General features: G+C 41.6%; 1 protein-coding gene across 5 annotated transcripts in view; it reads left to right on the forward strand.

Moving 5' to 3' along the window:
* Positions 1 to 1,632: 1,632 nt before the first annotated feature.
* Positions 1,633 to 13,233, forward strand: part of LOC110494008 (anoctamin-10) — a 55,509-nt gene continuing 43,908 nt past the window's right edge. For 2 of the 5 annotated variants that reach the window (XM_036953407.1, XM_036953395.1), the window contains exon 1: positions 1,636 to 1,889. The gene's annotated coding sequence lies outside the window, so the exon portion shown is untranslated. Of the gene's footprint in view, positions 1,890 to 13,233 lie in introns of all 5 variants that reach the window. The other 3 variants (XM_036953398.1, XR_005037525.1, XM_021568670.2) reach the window with 3 other exon arrangements.

Consider the following 13,233-nt stretch of genomic DNA (forward strand, 5'->3'; position numbering starts at 1 on the left):
CCAACCGCTTTTCAAGACCATTTCCCATGTTTACGATGCTCTAACTTCAGGACTAACACTGACTGAGCTAGAGAAACCCCGACTTAGATGGGAAAAAGATCTGGGTATTGATCTTGATGAGGGTCTATGAAGTGGCCTATGCAGGGATGGTGTTACATCCACATTGAACTCCAGATACAGACTGATCCAGTTTAATTTCCTCCATCAGCTCTATATCACCCCATCTAGACTGCACAAGTTCAACCCTGATATCTCCTCCCTATGTTTTAGATGGGGCTCAGATGAAGGAATATTCCTCCATTACACTTGGCAGTGTTCAAAACTACACGGTTTCTGGCAGGGGGTATGCGATACCATATCCTCAATTCACGGGGTTGCATTCCCTTTAGACCCGGAGGTCTGTCTACTGGGTAACTTTACTAACACCAATCTTAGGCAAAGCCATACTATAAAGCTAATAGAAATTTTGCTAGCGATTGCCAAGAAATGTATTGCCTTGAAATGGAAATCGGATTCCTTCCTGCAAGTTGCAATGTGGCTATCAGAAGTTAATAGTTGTATCCCTTTGGAGAAAATCACTTACTGCTTGAGGAATAAGTGAGACATTTTACAGAACTTGGCAACCTTTTATTGACTATATGGAGAATCTCCCCCCACATCACATTGATTTAATCCTTATATAATATTTCACACCTAATGTATAATATGTAGCTTACAGCAGGTAAGCTGTATGATATAATAATGATCCAATGTCTCATTATTATTTTACTCTTTATTATGACTTATTTATTGCATGTTGGTATATATAATATTTTTTTTTTTTTTTTACTCTCGTCTGTTACTTTGTCCTATTGTTGTCTAATATTTTTTCACTTTTGTTTTGAATGTTCTTAATTGGAACATTTTCCAAGATGATTGACGAGAAAAGTATGGTCCAACCCATCGGGTATCTCACTGCACCCTCATATGCCATGTCTTGAAACATGCAGACAGACGGATTCAAAGTGCATTTACATTGTGATAATTCTGACAGACAACTTTCTAACATAAAACCTTTGGACTTTAGAACACTCATTGTTAGTTTTATACTTAAGACATGACTCTGCCGTTGTGCTGTAGAATTTGTGAATTGTGTCTCTTTCTATACATTAGTTTATACTGGATTAAGCTGATTTTTTTCGTTGACTGTCATTTCATTAGTTGTGTTCCAACATTCCCTCCATCTTGTGCCATCAGTTCTTTTTGAGTCTTGGTTCCAATAGCTTATATTTTTTTCCGAAGAGATTGTCAGTTGGATAGGCTCCGCAAGGTTTTGTATAGCTTACTGATCATTTGAATATCCTTTTCTAAATCAAATAAGATTGCTCTGAGGTCCAAAATATATTAAAATCAACATTTTGTGATATAAAAGTGATATAAAACTTCTAAGTTGCATGTATAAATATCTACATTGGTTTGTTATTGTGTTTCCAAATAATCTGCAGGACAAAAAAATTAAGTAAAAAATAAAAAGTAATCCCAATGCTGTGTGTCTGACTACTGTGAGATTCCTGTGGGAATAGAGTCCTCTACTCTGTCGGACAGTAGGACCCAGAGCTGCAGACAGACCTAGGCAGAGCTGGGAGGTGCCAGTCAGGGAGCTCCACACCCTGAAGGGAGGTAGAAGTTTCACTGCATTCCTGTCCTGCAACTCCGACTCACCCATCTGCAAGGACATATCCGTAGTGTGTGTGTGTTTGTGGCTCTGTTCAGGACCCCTGAACAGGCCCCCACCTTGATTTCAGGACCATATTGTGTGTATATTAGTTTGTGTTAAAACGTCACGTCGGAGGGGGTGTGGGCCAGACATCCGCATACGCCTATTGACCTAAACCTCAGCACATTGTCAGGTACTGTACAGCCCCTCATTCACTCGTTCTTTCCTTACCCACTCCCTTCTCGTTCATTTTTCTTGGCCTTGATGTTACATGTTGTATCTCTGTATACAGAGGCAAGAGGAAGTTGCTGGTCTGTTCAAATACTGCTAGTCTGATTAATCAGGCTGTCATACAAAATTGGTATATTCAGCCTGAAACTAATGCCTGAAAAATTTTGTAAATGTTTCTTACAAGCCAGAATGTTGAAAAAAAATGTTTACATTTAAACTTACTCTACCGGTTGTCTGTGCAATTTGTCCTTCAGCTGCTTGAAACTTGAGACAAAATATCCACAGGAAAGTATTGTTTACCCAACTTTTTAGAGCAGGTAGGCACTGAGGTAAAGTTGGTTTTATATTGTACACTGAGGATACAAAACATTAAGAACCTGCTCTTTCCATGACAGCTTTCACCTGGATTCACCTGGTCAGTCTATGATCCCTTATTGATATCACTTGTTAAATCCACTTCAAATCAGTGTAGATGAAGGGGAGGAGACAGGTTAAAGAAGGATTTTTTTAAGCCTTCAGACAATTGAGACATGGATTGTGCATGTTCACAATGGAGTATGTGTGCCATTCAGAGGGTGAATGGGAAAGACAGAAGATTGAAGTGCCTTTGACTGGTGTATGGTAGTAGGTGCCAAGTGCACCGGTTTGTGTCAAGAACTGCAACCCCGCTGGGTTTTTCACACTCAACAGTTTCCTGTGTGTATCAAGAAGGATCCACCACCCAAAGGACATCCAGCCAACTTGACACAACTGTGGGAAGCATTGGAGTCAACACAGGAGTCCATGTCTTGTACGAATTGAGGCTGTTCTGAAGGCAAAAGTAGGGGTGGGGGGGTGGGGTGCAACGCAATATTAGGAAAGTGTTCCTGATGTTTGGTATACTCACTACGTAAAAACAAAACACACCACAATTCAAGTGTTATACACCTTCACAAAGAAAGTCAACATTATTTTGATAAGACAGGTCTTTATAAATGTTTCAAAAATATGTACATTTTATTTCAAAAGAACAGAATATCATACTTTAACTTTATTATGTTAGACTACTAGTCTGAGTTTAACGGCCTATGTCTATGCTGCCGCAAGTGCTTACATGTAGAACGCATTGAATAGAGGCTGTAATATTCTACCAAAAAAGTGATATTTTAAAAATGCCTTAATTTTTGTTTTACCCCCTTTTCGTGGTATCCAATTGTTAGTAGTTACTATCTTGTCTCATCGCGGCAACTCCCGTACGAGCTCGGGAGAGACGAAGGTCGAGGGCCATGCGTCCTCCGAAACACAACCCAACCAAGCCGCACTGCTTCTTAACACAGCATGCATCCAACCCGGAAGCCAGCCGCACCAATGTGTCGAAGTAAACACTGTGCACCTGGCGACCTGGTTAGCGTGCACTGCGCCCCGGCCCGCCACAGGAGTCGCTTGAGATGAGACAAGGATATCCCTACCTGCCAAGCGAGGGCTTGGACGACGCTAGGCCAATTGTGTGTCGCCCCATGGACCTCCCGGTCACAGCCGGCTGTGACAGAGCCTGGGCTCGAACCCAGAGTCTCTGGTGGCACAGCAGAGCCCTAGACACTGCGCCACCCGGGAGGCCCCATGCCTTAATTTTAAGTTGTTTGGCAAATGTATGTTTTAGAAACCGTTGAACACGCTCTTTCCGATATGTTATGACATAAAAACGCCTTACCTGCATGAAGGATGATTTCTAAAAGTTTATTTTTGGTAAAACTCGCTCCCTTCTTTGTCAATTACCCACGCTGCGCTGCAGTCTCTTCTTTCACTAGGCAATTAACCTAGCGTAGCAGGCTTAAAAGAAATGTCTGAAACTAGATCCTATACATACTGGTCTTGACAACAACAAGAGGTTATTTTGTGCACTGTTTAACCAATCCAGTAAATGTAGAGGAGGAGTTAAGACGGAGTGTCGCCTTAACATCTTAACATCCAAAAGCGTAAACTCTTTCCAGTTGTTGGGGACTCGGCAGAGGCTACAAGGCAATTGATAATATTGTCACCCATCAGACTACTGTCAATTTAATCTTGTCTTTAGGCTACATCTGTTATTATATGCCTTTGTAGGAAATTAGTTGATATAGGTTTGATGTTGTTTCTATGGGCCATTGGTGAAGGAAAGGCAGGCGGGAAAAAATAACCTCCTCGTAAAACCAGTGGCTGCAGCTGCTGAATACCCAGACGGTGAGGGGGAGGGTCATGGTGGTGGTTGGAGTTGTCAACAAAGCAGCATGACAGAAATATGATGCCAAGTTTTCGAACTACCAGTAGTTTCTCGGAGAAGATATATTAAGCGATCTGTGCATTTGAACAAGAGCATAAATACACCTATTTCACTAAAAAAACATGACCACTCCTGCACATGCTGCCACTGTTTTCAACAGATTAGATTATACCGTTCACAACGAGCAGGCAGCTCATAAATTAATAAGTGCACTAGGGAGAGCGCAACAAGCATGCTTATGCAATAACTGAAAATACATGATCAAACAATGTCAAAGCATGATGCCCTAGCCAGTTAACTTTCGTTCTGAAATAACTTCATAAACTTAGCAAAAAAAAGAAATGTCCTCTCACTGACAATTGTGTTTATTTTCAGCAAATTTAACATGTAAATATTTGTATGAACATAAGATTCAACAACTGAGACATACACTGAACAAGTTCCACAGACATGTGACTAACAGAAATGGAAAAATGTGCCCTTGAACAAAAGGGGGGGGGGGGGGGGGGGGGGGGTGGCATTGTCATGGTACCACATGTGGGAGGAGGATGTCTTCCCTGTAAAGCACAGTGTTGAAATTGCCTGCAATGACAACAAGCTCACGCCAATGATGCTGTGACACACCTCCCCAGACCATGACGGACCCTCCACCTCCAAATAGTTCCCGCTCCAGAGTACAGGCCTCGATGGATGTAACGTTCATTCCTTTGACAATAAACGCGAATCCGACCATCACCCCTGGTGAGACAAAACCACGACTCGTCAATGAAGAGCACTTTTTGCAAGTCCTGTCTGGTCCAGCAACGGTGGATTTGTGCCCAAAGTTGACGTTGTTGCCAGTGATGTCTAGTGAGGACCTGCCTTACAACAGGCATACAAGCCCTCAGCCCTCTCTCAGCCTATTGTGGACAGTCTGAGCACTGATGGAGGGATTGTGCGTTCCTTGTGTAACTCGGGCAGTTGTTGTTGCCATCCTGTACCTGTCCCACAGGTGTGATGTTCGGATGTATCGATCCTGTGCAGGTGTTGTTACACGTGGTCTGCCACTGCGAGGACGATCAGCTGTCCGTCCTGTCTCCCTGTAGGGCTGTCTTAGGCGTCTCAATGTACGGACATAGCAATTTATTGCCCTGGCCACATTGCGGTCCTCATGCCTCCTTGCAGCATGCCTAAGGCACGTTCACGCAGATGAGCAGGGACCCTGGGCATCTTTCTTTTGGTGCTTTTCCAGTCAGTAGAAAGGCCTTTTTAGTGTCCTAAGTTTTCATAACTGTGACCTTAATTGCCTACCATCTAAGCTGTTAGTTTCTTAGGTGCATGTTCATTGATTAGGTGCATGTTCATTAATTGTTTATGGTTCATTGAACATGCATGGGAAACATGTTTAAACCCTTCACAAAAATACAATCACCAGTGGGGCAAATAATGGGTGGGCCACCACTGCCTAAAACAGCTTATAACAAACTGTTTGTGATATCAAAATTCAAACAATGACTGTGTGAATAGACTTACAGTGCCATAGAAAGTCTGGACTTTGCATAAGTATTCACCTTTGTTTAGGTAAACCTAAATTATTTCAGAAGTAAAATGTGGCTTAACAAATCACATAATTCCTTATTTGGACTCTGAAATAGAGGTTGACATGTTTTTTGAAGGACTACCCCTTCCTCTGTCCCCCATGCATACAACATCTTTAAAGTCCCTCAGTCGAGTGTTGAATTTCAAGCACAGATTCAAATAAAGACCAGGGAGATTTTTGAAAGCCTGGGGAATGATTGGTATATAGGCAAAAATAATAAATCATACATTGAATGCATCTTCAAGCATGGTCAAGTTAAAAAAGTATACTGTGGCTGATGTATTAAAGCACTCACACATATCAAAGGTGCTGTCATCCTTCTGAACTGACCTGCAGGACAGGAAGGAAACTACTGAGCGATGTCACCAAGCCATTGGTGATTTAAAACAGATTTAAAACAGCTAGAGTTCAATGGCTGTGATGGGAGAAAACCGAGGATGGCCAAAACAACATTGTAGTTACTCCACAATAATGCACTAAATGACAGAAAGAAAATAACAAAAATATACAATAAAAATGTTCCAAAACATGCATGTGTACCAACACTGACAGTATTTTGTATAAATCATTGACAGAAAGAAAATTAAATCCATTAGAATCCCACTTTTTAACACAATAAAATGTGATGAAATCCAAGGGGGGTATAGACATTCTATAGGCACTGTATATTTATAACCAACTTTGATTCTGTCAAGTGAAACTATATCTGCTAAATTATGGTTACAAATAATTTTCCAAATCTATTTACTACAATATAGTTTTTACTTTTGTTTCGCAATTTTAAATGCCTATGCTACAAAATAATTTTAGGGCCAAGTGAAGAGAAAAAAAACAGCGATAGGTGGTGATACCTGGATTATTATTTTTTGCATAATAGTACTTCAAAAAGTGGCAATATTTCGAGAATAAAGTGACAATACTTCAGGAATAAACTCGACATTTCGAGAATAAAATGACAATACTTCAAGAATAAACTCGACATTATGAGAAAAAAGCCTCAGTTATGTTTCAAGATTAATGTAGAGATTTGGATAAGTGTCTCCCTGACTCCGTGTTGCTGTGTGTTTGATGACCTGATGAAACTACTGTATACTTTAGAATTGGCTTTAGTAAGAAGGAAATCCTTGCTATTTTAGCATATAATAACCATATTATTATAAGTATTAGGACCTGGAAAAGGTTGTGCCACAGATTATTTTCAGAATGAGGAACCGTGGTTACATACATAGGTAGAGACGGCAGGTTGTGTGTGTATGCAGGTGTGTGGGCGGTAAAAAATATTTTAAAAAACGGTCAAAACAAACAGCTACCAATCTAGTGAACTAATACACTCGTTCAAACATGTGTCACTGCGCATTCACGCGCATCATTATATATATTTTTTAATGCGCATCAATTTAATAACTGTCAATTTCAGATTATAGCTATACACTCTAAAGGCCATGGTGCGTTGTGAGCACAAACAAACAAAAACGTTATTTGCACTTTAACTGAATTTGGGGTTGAGTCCCTGTCAATCTGCCCTCCGAATTCGCTATAAAGTTTTGCTGCGTAGCCGAAGCGAACACCTTGCAAAAATCTGTGCATAATGGAAACTTATCCATGGTGCTTTATTGGCAGTAGTATTTCCCCCTTATGGCAACTATTCTTCTAACGACTATAGGCGAGTAGGTAACGTTAGCACACCCAATAAAACAAATTATCTTGGCATCCTGGAGATCGGGGGCTATGCGTGTGTATGTCCCATGTCAAACTGCTCTCCAAATTCGCTACGACGCCGCTATTTTTCACTCATTACAAATTGAGTGCCCCAACCTGTAGGCTAGTCGTATGTAAATGATGTAAATTATAGGGCTATCCAACGGCTTCGGGGGGAATGAACAACGAAGCACGGATTTTACGCAAGTGTCTGTGGGTGGTGTAACTCAAGGACGACTCTTGCATGCACCAACCAGCTAATCTGAGGCACTGTTTGAATATATTCATGGATGCATTCTCCCTTTCTCGAAATAATCATTGATCTAAATATCAGCCTATTAGATCAATTTTGATAACTTGGTTGGTAGCCTAGCATAATATCTCCTTTCACTATTCAATTTCAATTCAATGGGCTATAGTGGCATGGGAAAAGTGTTAACATTGCCAAAGCAAGTGAAGTAGATAATATACAAAGTGAAATAAACTATCCATCTATCAGTCTTCAAGGATGGGAGGAATGAAGGATGTATAGGTTATCCCAAAACAGGGGCATAGTCTCCGTTGTAGGCTATTTGTTTAAGTTATTAAGCTAACTTAGGCTACCACTAGTTCACCTTAGACAGAGGCTAGTGGCTAGACCTGTTAGCTAATTTTACGTTACATTATTATAACCTGTCTCAGACGGGGCTTTGCCCCTCTGGCAAGGTCCATGACACGGTTTTGGGGGCAGCCCTTGCTTGCAATCCTTCTCCACACAATCCGTGACCTACATTGACAAGATAATAAGCATAGGCCTATGAGGCTACACCATTGGAAGTGTAGCCTATATAAAACACCATGTTATGCACACATTTGTAAGTTTACCAAAAGTATGTCAAAATGAAAGGTTATGTAGTGCATGTGGAGACTTGCTAATCAAACATCTCATTCCAAAATCATGGGCATTAATATGTAGTTAGTTCCCCCTTTGTTGCTATAACATCCTCCACTCTTCTGGGAAGGCTTTCCACTAGATGTTGGAACATTGCTGCAGGACTTGCTTCCATTCAGCCACAGAGCATTATTGGAAGTCGGGCACTGATGTTGGGCGATTAAACCTGGTTCACAGTGGGCGTTCCAATTCATCCCAAAGGTGTTCGATGGGGTTGAGGTCATGACTCTGTGCAGGCCTGTCAAGTTCTTGCACACCAATCTCGGCAAACCATTTCTGTATGAACCTCAGTTTGTGCATGGGGGCATTGTCATGCTGAAACAGCAAAGGGCCTTCCCCAAACTGTTGTCACAAAGTTGGGAACACAGAATCGTCTAGAATGTCATTGTATACTCTAGTGTTAAGATTTCCCTTCACTGGAACTAAGGGGCCTAGCCCAAACCATGAAAAAAAAAATTTTTGTCTATGGAGATTGCATGGCTTGGTGCTCAATTTTATTTACCTGTCAGCAACGGATGTGGCAGAAATAACCTAATCCACTATTTTGAAGGGGTGTCTACATACTTTTGTGTATATAGTGTATCTCACCCGGAGAAAGCATCAGCGCGAGCGAAACGACATCCCTCTGTCTCTGTAGCCCATCTTTTTGATACTGTCTGGTCAAAAAGAGTATGGCATTGTTGCCCATATGCAAGGAAAGCCAGCGAGCATTTGGCCTAAGTATAAAATAATAGCCAATCAGTGTTGAGCTAAACTGAGTAAGCTCAACTTTAAATGGTCCTTGTGTACAAAAAAAAATGTCAAGGGAGGCCAGTTTGGATTTGACTTCACAATCAACACATCAAAACATATGACAGAATTTTTTTTGTTTGATTATTGCATCTTGTTCCGTTGTACTCCGGTGGCTAAAATTAGCCATTGGTGGAGATAGGGATTTGGACATGTGATTTTACTTAATTCCTTGTACCGGCCAGTGATTATAATGGCGATTCTGAGCCAACCATAAATTCATACATTGTGCCCCTGGCCTGAGAGGATGGAAGTTCAATATGTAGCTAGATGTACAGTCGTGGCCAAAGGTTTTGAGAATGACACAAGTATGAATTTCCACTTCAGTGTCTTTAGATATTTTTGTCAGATGTTACTATGGAATACTGAAGTATAAATACAAGCATTTCATAAGTGTCAAAGGCTTTTATTGACAATTACATGAAGTTGATGCAAAGAGTCAATATTTGCAGTGTTGACACTTCTTTTTCAAGACCTCTGCAATCCGCCCTGGCATGCTGTCAATTAACTTCTGGGCCACATCCTGACTGATGGCAGCCCATCAGGAGTTTGTGGGTTTTTGTTTGTCCACCCGCCTCTTGAGGATTGACCACAAGTTCTCAAAGGTCTGGGGAGTTTCCTGGCCATGGACCCAAAATATCGATGTTTTGTTCCCTGAGCCACTTAGTTATCACTTTTGCCTTATGGCAAGGTGCTCCATCATGCATCCATCATGAAAATGCATTGTTCGTCACCATACTGTTCCTGGATGGTTCGGAGAAGTTGCTCTCGGGGGATGTGTTGGTACCATTCTTTATTCATGGCTGTGATCTTAGGCAAAATTGTGAGTGAGCCCACTCCCTTGGCTGAGAAGCAACACCACACATGAATGGTCTCAGGATGCTTTACTGTTGGCATGACACAGGACTGATGGTAGAGCTCACCTTGTCTTCTCCGGACAAGCTTCTTTCCAAATGCCCCAAACAATCAGAAAGGGGATTCAGAGAAAATTACTTTACCCCAGTCCTCAGCAGTCCAATCCCTGTACCTTTTGGAGAATATCAGTCTGTCCCTGATTTTTTTCCTGGAGAGAAGTGGCTTCTTTGCTGCCCTTCTTGACACCAGGCCATCCTCAAAAAGTATTTGCCTCACTGTGCATGCAGATGCACTCACACCTGCCTGCTGCCATTCCTGAGCAAGCTCTGTACTCTGTACTCTGCCCCAATCCCACAGGTGAATCAACTTTAGGAGACGATCCTGGCGCTTGCTGGATTTTCTTGGGCGCCCTGAAGCCTTCTTCACAACAATTGAACCGCTCTCCTTGACGTTCTTGATGATCCGATAAATGGTCGATTTAGGTGCAATCTTACTGGCAGCAATATCCTTGCCTGTGAAGCCCTTTTTGTGCAAAGCAATGATGACGGCACGTGTTTCCTTACAGGTAACCATGGTTGACAGAGGAAGAACAATGATTCCAAGCAACACCCCCCTTTTGAAGCTTCCAGTCTGTTATTTGAACTCAATCAGCATGACAGAATGATCTCCAGCCTTGTCCTCATCAACACTCACACCTGTGTTAACGAGAGAATCACTGACATGATGTCAGCTGGTCCTTTTGTGGCAGGGCTGAAATGCAGTGGAAAAGTTTTTGGGGGATTCAGTTCATTTGCATGGCAAAGAGGGACTTTTCAATTAATTGTAATTCAGCTGATCACTCTTCATAACATTCTAGAGTATATGCAAATTGCCATCATACAAAATGAGGCAGCAGACTTTGTGAAAATTAATATTTGTGTCATTCTCAAAACGTTTGGCCACGACTGTAGTAGGCTAACGTTAACAAGCTGGCTCATCTTTGCCAATGAAAGGAAGTTAGGCTAGCGAGCAAGCTTTTTAGCCAGGTAGCCTAGGACAACAAACACTAAAAGCATGTACCGTATGACAGCCATAGACTGTTTCGTGAAATGAAAGAAAGGAGAATGACATTGGCGTTTCTCTACAAGTAGGGTGAGTCAACATGTTTTTTCTACTTGCACACACACAGAGCAAAAACAGAACCATGGACAGCCACATCATACAGTGCATTCGGAAAGTATTCAGACCTCGGCACTTTTTCCACATTTTGTTACATTACAGCCTTATTCTAAAATCGATTAAATCATTGTTTTCCCTCAATCTAAATACAATAGCCCATAACGACAAAGCGAAAACAGGCTCCGGTTGGGAGTATATACTGTTGCTGATTGAATGAGAGGGGTAGGGTACTTAACATTTATATTTAACTAGGCAAGTCAGTTAAGAACAAATTATTATTTATAATGACGGCCTACACCGGCCAACGCTGGGCCGCCCTATGGGACTCCCAATCACGTCCGGATGTGATACAGCCTGGATTCGAACCAAGGACTGTAGTGACACCTCTTGCACTGAGATGCAGTGCCTTTAGACCGCTGCGCCACTCGGGAGGCCATGAAAGTCATACTTAGGGGAAGGGTAACGTGTTTCACCCTCCCAGAATCCCAAAAGGCCTCCTTTCTGGTTTGACCCGATTCACAATAGGTACACTGGCATCAACGAGTGCGTAGCACACTAAACAATAGAGAATATCGGCAGGCAGTGCTATCAGGTGAAATTGTTGGAAATTAACTATAGAGAGGTACTTAGCTTGGGAAGGTTCATGCGTTCACCCTCCCAATTCCCATAAATGGAAACTGGTTGGTCTGCTCCAGCAACAGCACGTGTTCTCAGTGTGCTACTTCTGGTGTTCACCTTAAATAAAGAACAGGTGCAAGCAACTCCCAGGTCCAGATCAGTGACGCATCAATTAATTACTCCCGTGATAAACAGGGGGAAGGAGGTCGCAGTAGCTAGGATCAAAGCTTTCCAGCAGGTCTCCTATGTGAGCCAGTGAAAATAGCTAAAGGAGTGAGTAGAGATAGTAGTGGATGTCCCACAGTCTGCCATGCAGGAGAAGGATCCCGACACACTAACAGCGAAAGTGCACTTTGTTGCGTTTATGGCGCAAGTGGTAAATTGCACTAGAAAAACTCATTTTAGCTAGACATCATCGTGAAGGCGGCAAATAGATTTCTGGATCTCCAGGACTTTACAGGCGAAATGTTACAGGAAGTACTGAACAAAGAGGTTCCCCCCCACACAGTAGTAGTGTGAATTTGGTTAGTGTTTTTGTTAATCGACAACATATTATGTTTTGAGGGGATTTTGCACTATCCTGTACAGTAGGTGGCGGCAATACACCTTATGAGTGTTGTCTGCCAATTAACCTGGAAGAAAAATGGGCCAAAGAGATACGCACCATATACAGTGGGGCAAAAAATTTAATTAATACAGGTAACGAGTGGAGGACAGAGGAGCCTCTTAAAGAAGAAGTTACAGGTCTGTGAGAGCCAGAAATCTTGCTTGTTTGTAGGTGACCAAATACTTATTTTCCACCATAATTTGCAAATAAATTCATAAAAAATCCTACAATGTGATTTTCTGGATTTTTTTTGTTCTCATTTTGTCTGTCATAGTTGAAGTGTACCTATGATGAAAATTACAGGCCTCTCTCATCTTTTTAAGTGGGATAACTTGCACAATTGGTGGCTGACTAAATACTTTTTTGCCCCACTGTATTTGTCTGGGTGAAACCGATACCAGGTGAATTAGGTTCTGGGCATATAATGCAATGTTTGGGGTCAGCTTCTAATAGATACAGTCACCTCCGTGACATCACCTTTCATCACCAAAGCCATGTTAGCATTTACTGCTCATGTTGCTAAATAATCCACACCTTTCGTAAGTGCCAATGATATAAATGAGTAATTCACACACCATATTAAGTTCATAAACATTGACTGTAATATCTTTGCTGTGCAACAACAGCTTTCTTCCTGGTCTGTCAGCATGCTCCTTTCTAGTCATCTTACTCCCTTCACCTGAATTGCAATTACAATAACATGAATACAAATGTGCCTTTTCAGTCCAATGTAGTTAATTAATGTAACACTCATGTGTACATGTACAAGCCTATTCTTTATCAGCTAAAGTATACCAATACAACTTTTTTCAGTTGCCATCAATAAACATTC

This window comes from Oncorhynchus mykiss, chromosome 2, assembly GCF_013265735.2.
Source record: "Oncorhynchus mykiss isolate Arlee chromosome 2, USDA_OmykA_1.1, whole genome shotgun sequence".
NCBI lineage: Eukaryota > Metazoa > Chordata > Actinopteri > Salmoniformes > Salmonidae > Oncorhynchus > Oncorhynchus mykiss.